Genomic DNA, 14,392 nt, shown 5'->3' on the forward strand with positions numbered 1-14,392 from the left:
ACTATTGTGCTTATCACTCATTCATGCAGATTTTTAACAAATTTTGCAATTGTGAGTCCCCTCTGCAGAGGTCACCTCTGAAGGCTTTATCTTCTAGGAGCCTTTGTGAATTGACTCTGATATTGAGTCTTTAAATGGTAGTGTGTGGCAGTGCGCATCAATGTTTTAAACTTGTATTTGGCTTTTAAACAGAATTTTCTAGAAACATAGTGAAATAATCAGTTAAGGGACACAGGAAAAATAGACAGAGATCAGTAGCAGTATTGTTTATATAAGACAGAGAATTGCTTCTCGGCCTTTTGGCTAAGATCAAGTGTAGTATTTGTTCTTACCAATTTAAGACAGAGAAACCAGCAACTACTGTGCAGCTATACATGAGAAAGTATGAGATACCCAGATGTCACACAGCATCCTTTTTTTTTTTTCTCAAGATTTTATTTATTTATCTGAGAGGCCAAATTATAGAGAGAGACATACAGAAAGGTTTTCAATCCATTGGTTCACTCCCCAAATGGCCACAACAGCTGGAGCTGGGCCGATTTGAAGCCAGGAGCTTCTTATGGGCCTCCCCTGTGGGTGCAAGGTCCCAAAGACTTGAGCCGTCTTCTACTGCTTTCCCAGGCCATTAGCTAGATAGGAAGAGAAGAAGCCGGGACTTGAACCAGTGCCCACATGGGATGCAGGTGCTGCAGGTGGAAGCTTAGCCTACTATGCCACAGCACTGGCCTCACATAGCATCCTTTATAATGGAATATAAATCACTGGGTTTTGCCAAAAAGGTCATGGAAAATGCAGTTAAAAGATAAGTTTAGAGGCCACAGCACCAAACCCTAAAGTAAATCTTTATAAAAAAATGGAGTGAAAGGATTTTTTACTACTACATCCCCTTTCTGAAAATTATTATTCACAATGAAAAGAATGCAAGAGGCTGGTGCTGTGGCATAGGGGTCTATGCCTCTACTGTTGGCATCACATATGGGTGCTGCTTCCTATGCAGCTCTCTGCTATAGCCTGGGAAAGAAATAGAAGACACAAATCTTTGGGCCCCTGCACCCACTTGGGAGGCCTGGAAGAAGCTCCTGGCTCCCAGCTCCGGATTGGCACAGCTCCAGCCATTGCGGCCATTTGGGAAGTAAAACCAGCGGATGGAAGATCTCTCTCTTTCTCCCTCTCTCTGTAACTCTACCTCTCATATAAATAACACAAAATTAAAAGCAAAAAAATTATCTCTTTAGAGTGATTCTCCAGACCAAAGTATCAAAAAGTTGTGTTTCCTTCTATTAAAAAATAAAATCTCATTTTAAAGGAACTAGCTATAGCGCTTAACCTTACGGTGGCACCCGTGTCTACACTTTCTGAGTATGGTGAAGTTGGAGTTTTCCTGTGGGAAGAAGTGGAGAACTGAATGCCCTCCCAGCGCTGGAGACCTTCCCACATGGGGCAGTTACGGAAGGCGTCTCCAGCGATCCTGGGCCAGCTCCAAAAGGGCAGTAGGTGGCTTTGATGTGGGCAATGAATACATTAATTTTTGATCCAGGTTCTTGTCTACTGCAGAGAGAGAAACTAAGTGGATACTGTTTCCCTGTGCAAGTAGGAACAGTGAGGGAATTAACATACTTTGATGCAAGAGTGTGGGCTGCCCCATCCAGAGAAATACCCAACTTGAGTGGGTCAGAGAATTGTCCATAAACTAGAAAGAAAGCAAAAAAATCTGAAAACTACCTTTGTTGGTCAAGCCCTGTGGTGAAAGAACACATGAGAGAGCCAGAGGCGCACGTCCCAGTGTGTTCACGCTGGAGAGAGAAACCTGGATCTGGCCCTCTAAACAGGCTAACGTGACAGAGCTCTCGGCCACTCCCATCTCTTTTTATAAGGAAGTGGGTGGTGCTCCAATTGGAATGCAAATATGGTGGAGTCTCAGCAGGCACCCTCGGCCTGGATGTGACAGGTGCATCCTGGGAAGGTGAGTATACCAGAGTTAAAGAGAAAGCATCATTATGCAGGGATACAAGAGCCCCTGCTGTAGGTGGTCTTTGTGGTGTAGCAGGTTAAAGCCATGGTCTATGATGCCCGCATCTCATATAGGTGCTGGGTCTATTTCCTCTCTAGCTCCCTGCCAATGTGCCTGGGAATAGCCCAAGTGCTCAGGCTCCTACACCCATGTGGGAGATCCAGACAAAGCTCCTTGCTCCTGGCTTTGGCCTGGCCCAGCCCCTGCTCTGGCAGCCATTTTGGGGAATGAACCAGTGAATGAAAGATCTCTGTCTCTCCCTCTCTCTCTGTAACTCTTTCAAATAAATAAATTTTGTTTAAAAAAAAACCAGAGTTCCAGCTCAAGCTAACTAACTACCCACTTAATCCCACACCAGCTAAGGAACCGGTGTTGTGGCATAGCAGGTTAAACTGCTGCCAGTGATGCCTGCTGCTAGAGCCTAGGATGGTGTTCTGGGGAGTAGATCACTCCATAGATAAGACTGTGCCATTTTACTAACATTCCTTCCTTTTGTTTTTTATAAAGCAAGAGTTGTATGGGATTACATCAGTCCCAAAGTCCAGAAGGGATGGAGGGTTGAGAATCTGTCTTTAGAGCTACTTCCTGCTGACATGGGGCAATGTCTCAAGCCACTGTCTCCTGGATGGGAAGCTGAGTATATCCCTGTAGCAGCATTTGGTTGTGCACCTGGTTGGTGAAGGCTTTGGTTTGTTCCATTATCACCTCCTATGAACACTTAAACAGACACAATAGTATAAAAGAAAGGGTGAGAATAGAAAATAATGACCCTAAGAGTGGCATTAACCAAGTAATGAAAGGATTTCATAGAGGAGAGGAAATGAGGGGGGTCTCTGGACCCTTGCGAAGACTGGTGGACGTGGTTTGAAACTGATCCCAACCAAGACTGGGAGAAAGATCACTCATCTTTTGTGGGTAGAGGGGTTTGCCTGTAGAGAAATTCTGAACAATCATACAATATTAAGTAGGGGAGAGGACCGTCAATACACACAGGTCAGGAATAGAGCCATTGATGTTAGAGTAGAGGCTATGATTACAAAGGAATGAGGTCCCAAGTGAGCTAGATAGGGTCTAGAACAAAAGATGGAGTCATTATTGGAGGACCTAAGAAAGGTGCTAAGCCACAAATAAGTTTTCCCACTGAGAGGCAAATAGAAACTGACAGAAGGGGCCCGATAATAATCAGATGAGCTTTAAGGACTTGCCAGTTATGAGGCCCAGGGCTAGGTATTTCTTCACATGGGTTACATCTGAAGGGAGGTGTGAACCTCCTTAGGGAAGGCACCTTGTTGACTTCCATTACCTAGCTTGCCCGGGAGGAGAGCTGGCCAGGTAAAGGCAGCTGGCATCTCTAACAAGAAATTTACAGTTCTGCCTGCAATGTTACTGACCCTACTTGGTCATCCCCTCAGCAGCGGTGGTTACTTTGGAAGCTTGGCTGAGTGAAGAGCTTTTCAGCTTAGAGCCAACAAGATCTGTGGCTCTGACCTGAAGTCCTTCGACTCCAGGACAGTTCTGTTTCCAGTGACCCAACTCTTGGCTGGCAGGGTTCTTCATAAGCTGACTCCTGCTGAAGCCCTGGCTTTCCACATTGAAAGACCCAACTGCCTTTTGGGTCTCCTTGATAGCAGATCACTGAACAGAGAGCAGCCTTAATTGGCTTGTCACCTATCTTTACATTGCTTTTGATGCTTAGCTTTCTTTTCCTCCTTGTTTTTGTTAAAGCAGACCAGAGGATGCAAGTCAAGGGGAGTGTTAAAGTCCCACCTCTAATCTTTGGTGGCCTAAACTAGAAGCCTATAGTCACAGGCATGTTCTGATGGTGGTTTTTCTGTGATGTGGACAATGCCCATGAGGAAAGCTAAGTCCTTACTTTAAAACTTTCTCTCCCTTAGGTCTGAAAGGGAGGTTTTTGCCTGTTTACTGTGCACATGGCAAAGTCAATCTAGCTGTGAAATTGTAATTTAAGCTCTCCTTCTAGCTATGCTATTACAGAAAAATGTTAGCCATCCCTTTTTAGAAGATCTAAAAATCAAATTATGCATTTTGGAGAGTCACTCAGTATAGTCAGTTTCCCACCTCGAATAGAATAAAGAAGTGAGGGAACAAGTCAGCCTTAGAATAGAGAAATGAGGGAGCAAGTCCCAGATCGCTTACTGACAATAGCAATAACAAATAAAAATTTAGCTAGCAATTTCAACCATTAAATAACAACTATGAAAACATTTACCAGAAGGTACAATACCCTCTATAAACTTTAAGAATATGCATATTTGGAAACTTTTTTTTTTTTTTTTGACAGGCAGAGTGGACAGTGAGAGAGAGACAGAGAGAAAGGTCTTCTTTTGCCGTTGGTTCACCCTCCAATGGCCACCGATCCGAAGGCAGGAGCCAGGTGCTTCTCCTGGTCTCCCATGCGGGTGCAGGACCCAAGCTCTTGGGCCATCCTTCACTGCACTCCCTGGCCACAGCAGAGAGCTGGCCTGGAAGAGGGGCAACCAGGACAGAATCCGGCGCCCTGACTGGGACTAGAACCCGGTGTGCTGGCGCTGCAAGGCAGAGGATTAGCCTAGTGAGCCACAGCACCAGCCTGCAAACATCTCTTAAATATCTAACATGGTGTAGCTTGTTTTGACCAGCAAACTCAAGCACAAAAATATAAAAACATTTTTAGTTTCTTTCTACCAGCAAATTTAAAACATCTGATACATAGATTCAGGTCACATGAATCAAAATGTATCTTCGATTAATTTTAGCAGTTTAAATTTATGGGCAGTCTTTTATCTATAAGCCAATTAAAACAGAGTTCTTAATAAATTCTGCCTTGTAGACATACAATATGTATACATGTATGACATAACAATAAAGCAGTTTCAGTAATAGCTTCTTAAAATCTGTTTCTAAAATTACCAATTGATTTGAATTACTTTTTGCTCTTAGTAACCTCAATTAACCATACTTTCTCTCAGTTGGAACCTGTAGTGCATTATTGGCTTCTTCTGTTTACAGACTTGTATACAATAGAAGTGGCTTGAAAAAGTCCATTGGATTCTATAGGAGGACAGCTAAAAACAGAACCAACAATGTTTAGTTTTATAAGCAGCAAATCTGATATACAAAACTGTGGATGACAAAAGACTTTAAATTGCCACGTTTAAAATTATAAACTCATTAACCAACAAGAGGCACTTGCTTATTCCACACAGTATTTTAGAAAGCACCTGTAGGATTTTTTAAAACATTTAACCCTTTTAGGCCTCTGGGCCTTTCTCATTAAGATAGCTATCACATCTGGTAAAATCAGATCATTAGACTTTTTAACTTTTGGGCATTTGTATCTGTAGCATTTTACATTATCATAACTTAAAATTTAGCACCACTTCACATCTTGACAGTACTTCTAATATAATCCAAATAGCCCAAATTCTTTGGAACTTTGATTTTCTTTCTTGCTTGCTTGCTTGCTTGCTTGCCTGTCAAGGATGCCAAGAAGGCTTAAAATATCTGGTTGAAATAAGATCCCTTGGGGCTGGCACCGTGGCTCACTTGGTTAATCCTGTGGTGCTGGCATCCCGTATGGGTGCTGGGTTCTAGTCCCAGTTGCTCCTCTTCCAGTCCAGCTCTCTGCTGTGGCCCGGGGAAGGCAGTGGAGGTGGCCCAAGTGCTTGGGCTCCTGCACTCACATGGGAGACCAGGAGGAAGCACCTGGCTCCTGGCTTCAGATCTGCATAGTTCCAGCCATGGTGGCCATTTGGGGAGTGATCCGATAGAGGGAGGACCTTTCTCTCTCTCTCTCACTGCCTATCTCTCTGTCAAATAAAAAAAAAAAAGAAAAAAGATCCTTTAACATCATGACATAATATAGACAAGATTTGATCACTGTTACAAGGTGATTACTCAAGGCTGGCGCCGCGGCTCACTAGGCTAATCCTCCGCCTTGCGGCGCCAGCACACCGGGTTCTAGTCCTGGTCGGGGCGCCGGATTCTGTCCCGGTTGCCCCTCTTCCAGGCCAGCTCTCTGCTGTGGCCAGGGAGTGCAGTGGAGGATGGCCCAAGTACTTGGGCCCTGCACCCCATGGGAGACCAGGATAAGTACCTGGCTCCTGGCTTCGGATCAGCGCAGTGCGCTGGCCACGGTGGCCATTGGAGGGTGAACCAATGGCAAAAGGAAGACCTTTCTCTCTGTCTCTCTCTCTCTCTCTGTCCACTCTGCCTGTTAAAAAAAAAAAAAAAGGTGATTACTCAAATGTTTTAGAATAAGCATGTATTTAAACAAGCCATAATCCTTAATAAAAAAAATCAACTGTTTTTAAATAACTAGAATCTAACAGAGACATTAAGAGAATGTAATAGATTACTTTAACTCATTGTTTTAACAGAGGGTCAGATTCTAATTCTGTATCAAAGAAAAATAGATTCATAGCTTTTGTGTCCAAAAATTTCTTTCTTTCATAGCCTTCTGTGACTTCCACACACCTTCTTCAACTTACTTAAAACTTTCTATCATTTCCATTCCAGTTTAGAGTAAACTAGCCATCAGGATAAAGTAATTCTTACAAACCATGTCCTTTTTTATTCAAAAAAACTCTTTTGTTATTAACCTTCCTTACCAAGAACACATTTTTATACTTGTGACCTTTTTCTATCTGCTGATTTTCTTGATTAATATTTTGAAATAACTTGTTAAAAATCTCCAAATTAAGACAATATTTTCTAAATAAGGTAACCCATCCAATTTCAGCCTTAGTTATTTTTTTTTTTTTTTGACAGGCAGAGTGGACAGTGAGAGAGAGAGAGAGACAGAGAGAAAGGTCTTCCTTTGGTTCACCCTCCAATGGCCGCCATGGCCGGCGTGCTGCGGCTGGTGCACTGCGCTGATCCGAAGCCAGGAGCCAGGTGCTTCTCCTGGTCTCCCATGGGGTGCAGGGCACAAGCACTTGGGCCATCCTCCACTGCACTCCCTGGCCACAGCAAAGAGCTGGCCTGGAAGAGGGGCAACCAGGACAGAATCCGGCGCCCCGACCGGGACTAAGTAGTATTGAACTATTGTTCAGACAGTTTATAAAAATGTATTTGTTACCAAGCCCAAATAGTTTTTCTATAGAATATAAGGTGCTAAAAGTACCAAAGTTTACATTTAGATTTATCTCATTTGCCTTTACCCAGCTTACATTTAGCAGTTACACCGTAATGACTTAAGATGCTGATATTATATTATACCTCTATTTGAATTAAGGCCAAAGTTGCATTCATATGGAATTCTACTCCTTTTATAAAACTCTAGCTATAAATCAATGACATTAAACCAGAGATTGCAAAATCTACCTTAGGGACTATAACAAGTACTGGTTACCCATTGCTGTTTCATCGAGTACTGATTACCCATTTCTATAGCATCAGAAATCTCTTAAAATAAATTGCAAAATAAGTTCAGCAAGTTACAAAGCAATATTTTTAAAGGCAGCAATCTTCCTAAATTAGAAGAGAAAAATTTCTTCAAACCTAATGTTTAGTTACGGTTGTTTTTTTACCCTAAGAACACAGTAGGCCAATGATGTCCTAGTCAACAGTCAGCCACTTGGGACTGCCTCTGAAACAAAAGTCCAGGCAGCTGCCAGACAGGTCCCAAAGGTGACTGTGGGCCAGGGGACAATGTGCCAGGGACAAGGAGTCCACTGGAGATTGTTCACCATTATGTTAGGTTTAAAGGGGGGGGGGGTGCATCCATCAGAGTAGATAATTGGAGAGAGAGATTTTAAGGAGGAGAGTCAGATAGGTGACAGAGTAAGGGGCAATTAGGAGATATATCTGAAAATAGTAATTAACCCGGTAAGCCGGCTGGTTTAAAGGACCAGTCTAGGAAATGCTCGCTAATGGGACCAGGAAATCAAAGTTGTAGGAATTCAGGAGACCTAGCAAGTCAGCTTCGTATTCAAAAGACCTGATTATCCTGTCTGGCTTGCTCATGTAAAACAAAAGAGCCATCAAAAGGGTGGGATACCTAATTTGTTTTGCAGTAAAGAGGGAGCTCAGAAGGATGGGATCACCACTCCCTTGCTATTCTTACAGTAAAATTGGAACAGGATGGGGAGGGGCAGTTGGAGGAATAGGGCCAGAAGGTGAAGGCATGGAGTGGCCCGTTCCCAAACTTGCCCTTGCTTCTCTGGGAGGAGGGTGTTAGAGAGGATCATTGATAAGATGTGAGAGAAGACTTTGGACAAGGCCTGGTTCTGAGATAAGGTTGGAATTCCTGGATAGGAGGGGAAGGTACAGTGGGCTGAAACAGTGAGAGCTAGGGCCTCGAACATAGAAGAAAGGGGTATTGGCTTTTTTGGTGAGAGCTTTGAAAGTTAAGAGAGTTTGAGCCAGAGAAAATTTAGAGCTGAGATAAGAGAAAGCTTAGACCTAGGAAAGCTTCCACTTTTCCAAACGCTCACAGAAGTGGTAGAGATATCAATAATGTTGGGGTTAAATGTGTCATTAAGCAGCCATTTGGACTGAGGTGTCAAGGTAGTAGACAACCGAGAGGAGGGTTGGACAGAATATGGGACAGAGAAATTCCCACGGTGACCCATAGAGTCAGATTGGTGGATATCAGGCATTCCCAGGATCATGGCCATCCAACGAGAGGATATGGGAACAGATGGTGGGGGTTGTCACCCAGGTGCCCACTGGAGCCCAGGACTTATCCCATAGAAGAGAAACAAGAGTTGAGTTGTCACCCAAACCCACTGTTGCCCAGACACAGAGTCCATAGAGGCACAAGGCTGTAAGAGTTGTGGTGCCCAGTACCAGAACTTTGAGACAAAGCAGAGTGAAACCACAACCCATAGTGGAGTCACACTGAGAGGATCCTCCACCCACCCCATCTTAACTCAGGAATTTGAGAGGCCAGTGTGTGGGTGTAGATCATGGAGAATTTGGTGGTGTGGAAGAAGATCCGGAGGTGTGTTTTGTGACTGGCAGAAATCCAGGACCTCAAAGCAGCTCAAATCCCGAATGGAGAGCAAAAAGTCAGTGGGGGATCTTGGATCTCAGTCACGGCACCAAAGTAAGGCTGCCATAAAGCAAACACTGCAGTTAGAGGAAAGGTTTATTGTCAGGTAGGGGAAGCCCAATGGGCAGGGGGAGAGGGTAAAAGAGAGGAGAGTGTGTGAGAGAGATCAAGAGAACTCGTGTTCAGGAACAGGTCCTCTTAAACCTTTGTAGGGGCGGGGGCAGGCAGGGAAATAGGAGTAACCAATCCCACTAGGGTTTGGTAACCATAGCCCCTATGGTTGGGCTATGTGGTTACCTGGCTTCCAGCAATGACAGTGGGGGTGGTGGTGGTGGTATGGTGGTGGGCTAGAGCCTAGGATGGTGTCCAGGTGTAGATCATGCCACAGATAAGACTGCGACATTTTACTAACAGACACAAAGTAAGGAGCCTGGCAGCTATGCCTAATTCCTGGTTCCCCAGAGGAGTAAAGGCAGAGAAGCTTCAAGTTCAAAGGTGGGGCTGATAGGTGCCTGTTCAGTGCATGTCCAGGTTCCTGGCCGGAGCTGCTCATGCCTTCCTTGACTAGTCAATGTTCTTTGCGCTGAGCTTCCATCCAGAGGCTATGTGCAGGTGGTGGTTGCTTCCTGCCCTAGGCCAAAATTCCCAGAAATGAGACCCTTTGAGATGATAGGGATCATCAAGATGCTAATTGGAGGACTTCACTGGGCCAATACCTCTTCTCAGTGAGTTTGGTAATCACAGAAGAGGTGGACACCTTCAGCTAGGTGTGGGGGCCTGGAAACCTGGAATCTGACACCTCACAAGGTATCCCACCCTTCTGATGGCTCTTTTGTTTCATCATGAGCAAGCCAGACAGGATAAAGATTGCAGATCAGGTCTTTTGATAGGTTTTGTCCCTTTCATGTAACTGAATATTGGGTTTTTTTTTTCTTCCCCAAAATTGTGCTTAAAAACCCCAGGACCACAAGCCCCTTTGGGTTGTTCCTTTCTTGGAGCCAACCTCCGTGTCACTCTGGCTGACTTAAATAAATATGACTTAAAATAAATCTGACTTTTAAATCTTTAAATCTTGCTTTTCTCTTTGCCTTGTCCACTTGGAAATTCTTCTTCCATGTGAGACAAATAATTTCTTCTGCACTGCCATTTCACCCACAACAATTGCAACCGGAGCTCAGCCTCACCCTGACCTCACAGGGTGCTCTAGAGCACAAGGGCCACTCTCCCCACCATGTTGCCAGGGCTGAGGCCTTGGCTGTAGGCCACACTTGGTTGGAGTGAAAGGCAACCACAAAACAAGGGAGAAGGCCTATTGTTGGGAGGGGGAAATCCATCAGGCTGGCTCCCTGTGCATGAGAGAACAGCAGCCTGTACTAGAACAGGTCTTATATAGCTTCACAGAGGTAAGGAAGTGGGAGCAGCAAATCCCATTAGAGTTGGGGTGGAGCTGACCCTTGTGGTTGACGTCTAGTAAGCCATGCTGGGTTTAGGATGGAAGCTTATTTTACAAGAAGCCAATGGGGCCAGAGCCTAAGATGGCATCCCAGGTAAGACAGTATCATTTTACTAAGAGGAGGAGGTCACCTCCCATACATTTCTGGCTAAGATAGTGCACGTCACTTGAGGGCAGTTCTCAGGAAAAGGGGTATTTGTGAGCCATGAATAGCCCAAACCCACAGCAGCTGGCTGCCAAGCATGCAGGCTTAGCAAAGGCCACTGGGCAGAGCACCAGCACTGTCCACTGCAGCAGTGCTTCTCTAGGGACCACTCCTGGAACAGCAGCCTCAGCCTCATCTGGGAACTTTTTTTTTTTTTTTTTTTTAATTTGAGAAGCAAAGTTACAGAGAGGCAGAGAGGGAGGGAGAGGTCTTCCATCCACTGGTTCACTCCCCAAATGGCCACAATGGCCAGAGCTGGGCCAATCTGAAGCCAGAAGCCTGAAGCTTCTTCCATGTCTCCCAGGTGGGTGCAGATGCCCAAGCACTTGGACCATCTTCTTTTTAAATTTATTTTTTAAGGAATATAAATTTCATAATTACAACTTTAGAAATATAGTTATTCTTCCCACCATACCTGCCCTCCCACTCACACTCCCACCCCTCCTCCTCCTCCTTTTCCCCTTGCCAGTCCCATTCTCCACTAAAATTCATTTTCACTTAACTTTGGACACAGAAGACCAACTCTATACTAAGTAAATATTTCAACAATTTGTGCACGTGCACACACACACACACACAACTGAGAACTAGTTTTACAGTTAACTCATAATGCAACTCATTGAGGACAGAGGTCCTGCATAAGGAGTTAGTGCACAGTGACTGTAAGGCCGCCACAAAACATACCACACACCAGAGTAAGGGAAAGAGTTTATTGGGGGAGACCCGACAGACTGGAGGGAAGGGGCAAAGAAGGAAAACAGGAAGAAGGAGAGCAGAAGAGAGAGAGAGACAGAGACAGAGGTCAGGAGACAGTGAGGAAGAGAGAGCCAAGTGTTCAGGAACAGGTCCTTTTAAAACTTTGCTGGGCAGGGAAGTAGGAACAACAAATCCCATTAGGATGGGGGTGGGGCTGACACCATTGGTTGGGCCAGGTGGCTACCAGGCTTCCAGCAATAGCGGCAGGAGCTAGAGCCTCGGATGGTGTCAGGGTGTGGATCACACCATAGATAAGACTGCGCCATTTTGCTATCAGTGACTCCTGTTGTTAATTTAACAATTAATACTTTTATGTATGATTTCAGTGACCACTGAGGCTCTTGACATAAGCTGCCTAGGCTGTGGAAGCTTTTTGAGTCCACAAACTCTGTCAGTATTTGGACAGGGCTGTAAGCAAGTGGAAGTTCTCTCCTCCCTTTAGAGAAAAGTGCATCCTTCTTTGATGGCCAGTTCTTTCCACTGGGGTCTCACTCACAGAGACCCTTCATGTAGAACATTTTTGCCACAGTGCCTTGGCTTTCCATGCCTGAAATGCTCCCATGGGCTTTTCAGCCAGAGAAGGAAGATTTAAGGGCTTATTCTGAGGTCAGAGTGTTATTTAAAGTGATTGTCATTTTATGAGTCTGCTGTGTGGACTGCTTCCCATGTTGGAACATTCTCTTCTTTTTAATTCTATTAGTATTACCAGGCACTTGATGCTATTTATATGATCTCTTTAACACTTAATCCTATCTATATGTTCACTTCAACACTTACTATGATTACTTTACTAATTAAGATGGCATTTTTACCACCAAACTTAATTGGATTTGGAGTCCCATGACAAGTTTTTAAACTGTATCCTTAGAAGTAAGTCTGTAGGAATGTATACAGAACTATAAAGCTTTTTTTTAAAAATAAGATTTTATTTATTTGAGACATAGAGTTACAGACAGTGAGAGGGAGAGACAGAGAGAAAGGTCTTCCATTCGCTGGTTTACTCCCCAATGGCTGCAATGGCCAGAGCTGTGTCAATCCGAAGCCAGAAGCCAGGAAACTCTTCCGGGTCTCCCACGTGGATGCAGGGGCCCAAGGCCTTGGCCTGTCCTCCACTGCTTTCCCAGGCTATAGAAGAGAGCTGGATGGGAAGAGGAGCTTCCAGGACTAGAACTGGTGCCCATATGGGATGCTGGCACCACAGGCAGAGGATTAACCTACCACACCACAGCACCAGCCCCAAACTATATAGCTTTATGGTTACAAACTTCCTCCTCCCTTTCTTATTCCCACTCTTATTTTTTTACTGAGATCTATTTTCAATAGATTTTCTACACATATGATTAACTATGTTAAATAAAGAGTTCAACAAATGGCATGAAGAAAAAAATAAATTAAAAAATGAAATTTTTCCTTGACAGTCAAGATAAGGGCAGCTGAAGTCATCCCTTCTTGAAGTGTCAATTTCACTTCTACAGATTTCATTTTAGGTGCTCTATTTGTTCTTACAGATCAGAGAGAATATATGGTATTTTACCCTGTGGGACTGGCTTATTTCACTAAATATGTTTTCTAGATTCATCCATCTTGTTGCAAATAACCAGATTTCAATTTTTTTCACCACTGTGTAGTATTCCATGGTGTATATCCTATAATTTCTTTATCCAGTTGATGGGCATTTGTGTTGATTCCATGCCTTAGCTATTGTGTATTGAGCTGTAATAAACATGGAGGAGCAGATAACTCTTTTGCTTACTGATTTCATTTCCCTTGGGTAAATTCCCAGGAGTGGGATGGCTGGGTCATATGGTAAGTCATCTGTATTCAGATTTTTGAAGTATCTCCATACTGTCTTCGATAGTGGCTTTATCAGTTTACATTCCCACCAATAGTGGATTAGTGTACCTTTTCCCCCAATATCCTCGCTAGTATTTATTGTTTGTTGATTTCTGTATGAAAGCCATTCTAACCAGGTGGTTTTGATTTGCATTTCCCTGACAGGTAGTGATCCTGAACATTTTTTCATGTGTCTATTGGCCATTTGGATTTCCTCTTTTGAAAAATGTTTAAGTCCTTGTTGGGCCATTTTCTACTGCTTTCCCAGGTCATAGCAGAGAACTGGATTGGAAGTGGAGCAGCTGGGACTTGAACCGCTGCCCATATGGGATGCCAGCACTGCAGGCAGTGGCATTACCTGCTGTGCCACAACACTGGCCCCATATTTTTATTTATTTTTAAATTAGTTTTGACAGGAAGAGAAACAGAGAGCAAGAGAGAACTTGTTCACTCTCCAGTGGCCCAAAATAATGGGGCTGAAGGCTGGAACTCAACCTGGGAACTTTTCAGAAATGCAAATTCCCTACCCAACCCTGATCCATTGGATCAGAAACTCTGAGGCTGTGACTCAAAAATCTGGGGGGTGGTGGTTGTTGCTGATGATTTATTTATTTATTTGAAAGAGTTACAGAGTGGGGGGAGATAGATTTTCCATCTGCTAATTTACTCCCCAGATGGCCATGACAGGACTGGACCAGGCCAAAGACAGGAGCCTGGAACTCCCATCACTTGGGCCATCTTCTGCCTTTCCAGGTGCATTAACAGAGAGCTTGGTTGGAAGTGGAAGATACTAGTGTAGCAGGCAGTGGCTTAACCCGTTACTATCCTATAACATAAGCCCCAAGAATCTGATTCAACAACCCCTCCAGATGATTGCTTCATGCCAGCAATGGACATCATGGGACTGTGAGGACCTGTGACTAGAAACTGTCCAACGACTTTTATTAAAAAAAAAAAAAAACTAGGGCTGGTGCTGTGGCATAGTAGGTTGGGCATCTGTGTGTAGCACTCACATCCCATATGGGCACTGGTTCATGTCCCCAGCTGCTCCACTTCTGATCCAGCTCCCTGCTGATGGCCTGGGAAAGCAGCAGAAGATGGCCCAAGTGCTTGGGCTTCTGCACCCATGTGGGAGAT

At 44.2% G+C, this 14,392-nt stretch overlaps 1 pseudogene; it reads left to right on the top strand.

Annotated features, from left to right (window-relative positions):
• The first annotated feature begins 283 nt into the window (after positions 1 to 283).
• On the top strand, positions 284 to 497 carry LOC127493903 (U2 spliceosomal RNA; annotated as a pseudogene).
• Positions 498 to 14,392: the final 13,895 nt, after the last annotated feature.

Source organism: Oryctolagus cuniculus, chromosome 7, assembly GCF_964237555.1.
Source record: "Oryctolagus cuniculus chromosome 7, mOryCun1.1, whole genome shotgun sequence".
Lineage (NCBI taxonomy): Eukaryota > Metazoa > Chordata > Mammalia > Lagomorpha > Leporidae > Oryctolagus > Oryctolagus cuniculus.